Below are 8,168 nucleotides of genomic sequence, written 5' to 3'. Positions count from 1 at the left end.
TAGTAGAGACACTCTTTGGCTTAAACATAAAACAACTGAGTCTTGGTAGAAGACTACTTTTTATTAGAAAATATGAGATTTTCTGGAAAGGATTCTAACACTCTGGAAATTCTAAACCTCTATATTTTATGTGATTATTTTGAAGGAAAACTTGTATTTATACAAATGTCATTAAATACTTATGAACTCACCAGCATTAAAAATGATGATACTCGCTTTCAAAATAACTTGTATTCTCAAGTCGTCAGTAAACAGGTACACTCCGTGAGCTTTTATGAAGACGGCCTTGTACCGAGCTGCACTCTATGTTATTCTCTACAGTTACTTTGATGTTATTGTATAATGTAACCTATGTAAAATTATTACTATTAATGTAATAGTTGTTGTACTTTGATTACTATACTGCATATGTTGTGATACTTGACATGACGTCCTCCACCCCAGAATGTTTCTGCCGTTCCGGTTTTGGGGTGTGACAGTTGTCCATGTATATGTTTATTGGGCCTGGAATATACCTTATATGTTTATTGGGCCTGGAATATAATTTACATGTTTAGTGGGCCTTGGTCGTCGACTTACATATTTCTTGGGCCTGGAATATACCTTATATGCTTATTGGGCCTGGAATATAATTTACATGCTTAGTGGGCCTTGGTTGTCCACTTACATGTTTATTGGGCCTGGAATATACCTTATATGCTTATTGGGCCTGGAATATAATTTACATGCTTAGTGGGCCTTGGTTGTCCACTTACATGTTTATTGAGCCTGAATTATACCTTATATGTTATTCGCGTAAATTCGATTAAGGATCTAGTGAGACGTTTCGTTTGGCACCAAATGAGTGTACAAATGTAGCCTATATTTATAACCAGAATCTCCCGGTGAGAAAGCGATAATTTGTGTATAGATCTATACGGGGGTGACACGCCACACCTGAGTTGTTCGCTACAGTTAGACTAGGCCAATCTAGGGTGACAAACATTACCTTAAACAAGTCGGCATCTGACAGACGTCATGACAGGAGAAAGTGTCATTATCAAGTATGGTTATAACGGCTCACTTAGAGGAATTAACACCATTATAAAATTTACGAGAAACAATCTTTTGTGGAAAACACGGTAACCTACACGCACTGGTACTCAACCTCGGGTGTTGAGATTCCAACATTTTCATAAACAAACAACATCAGGTTGTCTGGGGTCATTCTTTTTATATTCTCACAAATATTAACACACATGCATTAATACAAGATCGGACACAAACATTTCAAACCGTTTTCCATAAAATATTGGATTTTCTGGTGTTTACAAAGTAATACAAAACGTTTTTCTTAAACATGCTTATGAACTCACCAACATTATATATGTTGACCTTTTTAAATTAACTTGTATACTGAGGAAATCGTTGAACAGGTTGGTCAACAAGAATACATGGATATTTTGTTATGTTTTTTTTCATCATACTTTGGATATTTTGGCATGTAATATTGAATTACAGTATTTGATGTAAACCAATGACAGTTTTAATATTACATGTGTGATGATGATGATGTTATGTTTCAATTATATACACTATGATGATACTACAAGAATGAAGTAACCCAAGCCCCTGGATGTTTCCGCCGTCTGGTTCGGGGTGTGACAAAAACCCTCTGATTCACAGCAACCCCTCTCTAATCTGGGGTATAGAGATTCCCAAACCATCTCTGAGACTACCATTCTCACACCTGGTCCAGCCATCAGGTTCCCAAGAGTCCAAATGACAAGGCTACCCAACCCAAACATCCCTCTGCATCACTTAGTGACCACACACTCAATCCTGAAACCCAAGATCCAATAGCTTGACCCAACGGACTCTTCCAAGTCCCACCTGCATTGCCATAACAACACGAGCCTCGTCCACGGGTCCCACTATAACACCCCGAATCCCAGGTTGCACGTCGACATGTTATGTGGGTAGCGTTGAGGTTGCACTGCTTCGTGTGGTGACCAACAAACCCTAGTGTATGCCAAATATAAGATGAGGGCCAGGGAGGGCATGTTAGACTCATATTGAGGACTCCTAAGCATTCCAGATGCGAGCTGAAGGCCAAGAGAGCATACCAGACTCGCATTGAGGGCTTATCATTTCGTTACAGTCCTAGGACTGAGGAAGCAAGCCAGATATGAGTTGTGGACCTGTAAGGCAAGCCAGACTCATACTGTGGGCTCAGGGGTGATCCAGTCTATAGAGATGTGGGGACCCAATACATGTTATTATTGTTGGATTAGTGTCTAAGTCCATAACTGTTTTGGTATGTACTTGACCCGATGGTGCATGGTCCTTTTGGGTTGCCTTCACCAAAGCAACTTGATAGGATGAATTATGGAGAGAAACGATTAAATATGATTTATTAATATATTATGAGAATAATATATTAAAGGATAAATCATATTGTTTAATTAATATTAGTCAATAATTAATTGGTAATTAGTTTTGTGACTAAAAGAGATTAATTAAACTTAAGGGACTAGAATTGTAATTATAAGATAATTGCAATTTGGGCCATGGATTGCCTTATATTAAGGAGTGGACGAATTCTATGGGAAAACCCAAGAAGAAATCGTCCAAGGCCTTAAGGAAAGGGATCCATGGGTTGCTTAGGGCTTAAGCATCCAAATTAGGGTTTCCTTGTTAGATAAACCTAATAGCCTCACTATAAATAGACCCCTTAAGGACCAAAAACGTGGACAAGACTCCTCTAGGGTTTGTAGACGTTTTTGGGCAGCCTCCATCCTCTCTCCTCTTCATCCTCTTGCTTATGGTGTTTGTGAACCATTAGAGGAGTGACAATTGTGACTCTATGCTTTCTAAAGTCAATACAAGGAGATTTGGGATTGTTATTGCTACATAACAATCAAGGTAACATCTTAAACCTATTCTCATGTTAATATGATTACTTGAATGCTAGAATTAGGTTTTATAGTCTTGGATAACTTGCATGTACAGTAGAGAAACCTAGATCCAAGCATTAGGGTTTGTATGAGCACATAGGATGTTCTTAGGACCAAAACCCATCAGTGGTATCAGATCCTAGATTGGTTTCTATTGTATTGATGTTTTGTATGTTGAAAAAATTCGATTTTTGTGCTTCTGGGGTCAGAACTCGTCAAGTTTTTTAGATGAACTCGCCGAGTTCATGATCAACTCGACGAGTCCTTGCCTGACTCGACGAGTCGGCTGGTCAGTGAGAGGGAAAACCGGGATTTCCTGCTGTTTTTGCTTAAGGATAGTTGCCTTATCATATTAGATCAATATAAATCCGATTTTATGATATATTTGACTATATTCTTGATCCAATTGAATATATTTATCAATTAATAAAATATTTGTTTCCTTATGTGATAATTGATTAATTATTTTGATTAAATTGGTAAATTGTTTTGCAAGAAATCATTAAATAAATCAAATATGGATAAATATGTGATTAATTGTTAATTTAGATTATTTGTTATTTGATCCTTGTGCTTTGAAAAGTTTCATATTTTCCCCTTTAGGTTTTATAGTTTAAATTTGAACCCAAAAGTTTTGTTGTTTTGAAATTTAAATAGTTAAAACTCTAATGTTTTGAAAAAGCTTTCAAAATTTGCCCTCAAGTTTTGGAATTTAAATTTTGATTAATAGTTTTAATTTTGATGTATATTTAAATTCTAAACCCTAATGTTTTTGAAATGTTTCAAAACTTTCCCTCAAGTTTTGGAATTTAAAAGTTGATTAAATGTTTAATTAGGAATATTAAATTCTAAAACCCTAGTATTGTTTTTGAAAAAGTTCAAATCACACCCTTATGGTTTTATTAATTAATTAAGGTGTATAATTAAAAGAGGTTTAATAAATCCATAAAAGTTTAGGTTTACAATTTAATTGAACTAAAAGTATAATTGTTAAATTAGACCACCTAGTATTTTAAAAGTGTAAAATACACCTTATACTATATATAACATTAAAAGTTTAACATTATATATATGTATGAGTAAAAGTCAGTCTTACCGTTAGTAGGCCTCATTCACGAAGCTGGTCTATAAGGGGTGTTTAAGGAAATTGCCTATAAAATGGCGATTGAATGGGTATCCACTCTTACCCACCGCACTCTTGACTAGTGGAGGGTCATTAGCCGAACGGGTAGGATAGGACGAAACCTGCCATTATAAGTATAATGAATTATTAAAGTGACTAAATGTTTTCATAAAATTCTCAATCTTAGTTACTTAGGAAAAAGTGAATTGATGCAATTCCATGAAATTACACTTTGTGCCCTCGCAAAGACATTAGTGGAGCGTGTGTGGTTTACCGGCACACTAAATGGTTCTAAGCAAAGGTAGCAAAGGGTGACTCAATGTTTGTCATTGTTAGGTAGAGCGTGTGTGGTTTACCGGCACATCGAATAGGTGACTGTAACATGTGAGGGCACCATGTAAGTTTGCATGGTTATTCACACCCGCTTTGTGATCCTCGGCATCCCAGTCACAAACAAGAGGGGCATATCGAGATTTAAACATTCCATTGAAAGTTCAATGATTCTCAAAGGATCTAGGAGTTTTCATACATTTAAAACTTAAAATTTCTTTTTCGTTTTTCATGGTGGAAATTAGTGAATCATCATTCACTTACCTTCAAATGTTCTGCAATTTGGGTTACGGCATCCCTCTCCCGAGTTGCAGAACATTGTGTTGGGTCCTAGCCTTAGTATTTCATTTGGGTGATTTACTAAGGACTCAATCAATCAACTAACTTGAATTCGTTTTCTCCCGTTTTGTAGATGTCGAAGTTCGACAACTATGGTTTTCCCAAATCCCGTGGAACAAGCTTTCCACATGAAGATGATATTCCACGATTCGATCGAGGAACAAGAAATCATGCTTCATTTCCTTCACCTCCTCCAATTATTCTCCCTAACCCACAAGTTCGAAGGCTTGAAAAGTTCAAGATCACTCAAGCCCTTTTGGCAAGTAAACATAAAGAAGGAAATTCGGTGTGTGCACACGTCCTAGGGATGAAGTCACACATTGATAGGTTAAGAATGTTGGGATCTGTTGTCTGTGAAGAAATGGTTGTTGATTGGGTTCTTCAGTCACTTCCTAACTCATATAGTGAGTTCGTAAGAGAGTACTATATGATGAACCGCGACGTGACCCTTATAGATCTCACATGTATGCTTATTGCTGCTGAATCAGCAATGGTTTGGCGCAATAGAAAAGCAAAGTTGATTGGTGAATCTGCCTTCAAGACCTCTATGGATATAGACAATGGCAACGAAAGACTTGCTATGATCAAAAAGTTTGATCATAAGAGAAAAGCAATGTCTGAAGTAGTTTCATGTCCTGCTCCAAGAGAGTCAATATGCTTTTATTGTCAAGAGAAAGGGCATTGGAGACGAAGCTGCCCCATTTACCTAAGAGATCTAAGAGATGGAAGAGTCGAAACGTATGGCTCTAATATAGGTAAAATCCATTAACTAACTCTTTTAAGCTTCTATTCTAGATTCTTAATACATAATGTGATAAGATTACAATTGATGTTTTGTAGGATCGAAGAAAAGAAAGGAAGCTTAAGGAAAGAAGTGAGCAGAATCTAACCGTGAAGGAATGGATTTCGATCACATCTCTCGAAGATTAGATTCTTGAGCTACTACTTAGAGTTAGAATTAGATTGCTAAGAAAGATGTATTAGCATAGTTTTTCAATGAATTGCATTGTAAGGACAAATTTTTCCGCAATAAAATAAATTTTGATTCTATATTATTTATTTATCCTTGCAATGGCGTATATGAAAAATTGATGTTTGGATGTTTCTATTATTAGCAATAATGGATTTGGTTCTTATTATGTTATTTATGGAAAGTCGAGAATTTACCAAATACGGAAAGTTTCTCATCGCCCAAGTTTCAATTGGACAGAAACTTGGAATCATGCAACTTGGTTGCACGATGAATGAGAAATTTCACATTTGGAAATTAGACTAATTCATTGACAAAGTGTCAAGTGAAGGACTAGGAGATCGAGCACACAAAGTTGCATGTTAATCAAGTCCACCATAAGAGTAACAAAGATATTTGTCATGATTTACTAAAGGTTTAGTAAATATAATTATACTTACAAGATTAAGTGTAATTCTGAATTGATTGAAAAAGTTTAAATCAATAGCAGAACGAATAAGAAGAATCAAGTAGGCAGAAAGATAAAAGGTTCTCCATTCTAAGAAGAAGGGAGAGTAGCTTTTATTCTTTATGATAGGTCTTAATGATTAAGAACCATATCTCAATTGATCCTCTAAGTGAGTCTTAGTATAATTGTATGTCTAAGAAGAGGAATCAAGAATTGAAGAAATGGTTAAATCAAGAGGTCAATCATAGTTCGTTCCAAAACAAGTCTTAGAGTTAAGATTGCGACATTGAGTGATAAATATTAAGAAGGTTTATAGCATTCATCAAATGTGGAAAAGTTGTGATGTCTTGGATAAGACAATGACCAACTAGGACCAATTTATGAAGTGTTCTGATAAAAACTACACTAACTCTTGAATATTTGTTTGTCAAGAAATGTTTATTGACAAGAGAATCTTATATGTCAAGGAGTCAGTGGGAGTCTTAATGGACTTGAGAGGTTTCAAGAACAAATCAAATAAACCTTATCGATCATCACTAGCACACGAGTTGAGGTTTACAACCTATCGTGTTGACATTATTTTGTTTCTGTGCTGTTCCAATTGAGTTAATTATGCATGTGAGTCCTATGAGTTCGCATTTGAATGCATAAAAGGCAAGGCACCTTGATCAATGGAAAGTACATTGATAAGAAAAGGTGAGATGCTTAACTACTTGGAAGACATGGTGGGCAGTTGTGCTACCATAAGGCAAGAAATCGAGATTAAGAAAGTTCGATCCATATGAGTTTGAATTTGTCGTAAACTTTGGTTTTAACAAATTCACATGGATAGGAACACATACACCGTTTAAATCTAAGTGTCATAAGATTTCCTCCTTCATGAAAATGATTGTGAGGAAATGCTTTCACTAAGAAAGATTTTAAGAAGATAGTGATTGTAAAATTGCATTCTCGAATTCAATTATGGTTACGGTATCCCTTTCCATAATTTGAATTGTGAGGTTTGGCAATTGTTTAGACACTCATATGAACTATCTAAGGCAAAGGTGTATAAGTTCAAGAAGCCTTGATAAAAGATTATCAAAGCACTAAGTATTAGAAACTTGAACTTAAGAAACTCAATAAGTCTTGTTTTTCTGAAAGTTAATCTATTTCTGAATACATGTCAAAGCTAGTGAGAGCATAAGTGTTATGTTTTATAATAATCATCATGATAGTGGGAGCATAAATGTTATGATTGTATGATTATTAAGGAAAGTATTGCAAGTTGGCAATATTAATTATAGAAAACAAGAGTCATTCTTTGCAAAGTTGTATGGATGGAATAGTTGTTTTGCTATAATTAACGGAGAGAATATTATGCTTCATTTCAAATCTAAAGGCTTAGGTTGTGGAATGTTAATAAATTTAGTCAAAGGTATATAGTGTGTTCTTAAAATTTCGATTATGATTACGGCATTCCTCTTCACAATTCGAATTTTGAGAATATAGCAAATTAAATATTATTCGTCGTGTCCCATACGCTTCGGGTATAGGATCGATTGCAAATGCTTTAATATTTGACCATTCTAAATTTTCCAAATGTCTAGCGCATTTAGAGGGAAAAGGGACTAGAATCGGTTTTGACTAAAATAATTAAACAACAATCAAAGGAAAATCCAAAGTTCGACGAGGATTGGTCGCTTGTGAGTAGTTGGAAGCATGGTATTGGATGGACCATATTGACATTATTATGAATAGATAAGATTCTATTAAGAATAAGTTGTCATATGGAAAATATGGAAATGTATCTATATTGGGAATTGAATATTGGAAAAATCTATGACTAGATTAGAAACTTTTATGCAAAAGGATGTTCAAAGGAATGTACTTTGAGTGAGAGACATCATATCTAAGGAATTGTCTTGTAACAATCTCCAATAGATAACTTTGTAATATCATTGGCAATAGTCTTTGTGACTGTGGTGCTGTGACATTACGAAAGGATCATTGCATAAAATGTTATAATCTAACATATTCTAT

The sequence above is a fragment of the Lactuca sativa genome, chromosome 9 (assembly GCF_002870075.4).
Source record: "Lactuca sativa cultivar Salinas chromosome 9, Lsat_Salinas_v11, whole genome shotgun sequence".
Taxonomy (NCBI): domain Eukaryota; kingdom Viridiplantae; phylum Streptophyta; class Magnoliopsida; order Asterales; family Asteraceae; genus Lactuca; species Lactuca sativa.
Note: the sequence above shows the minus strand (reverse complement) of the source record.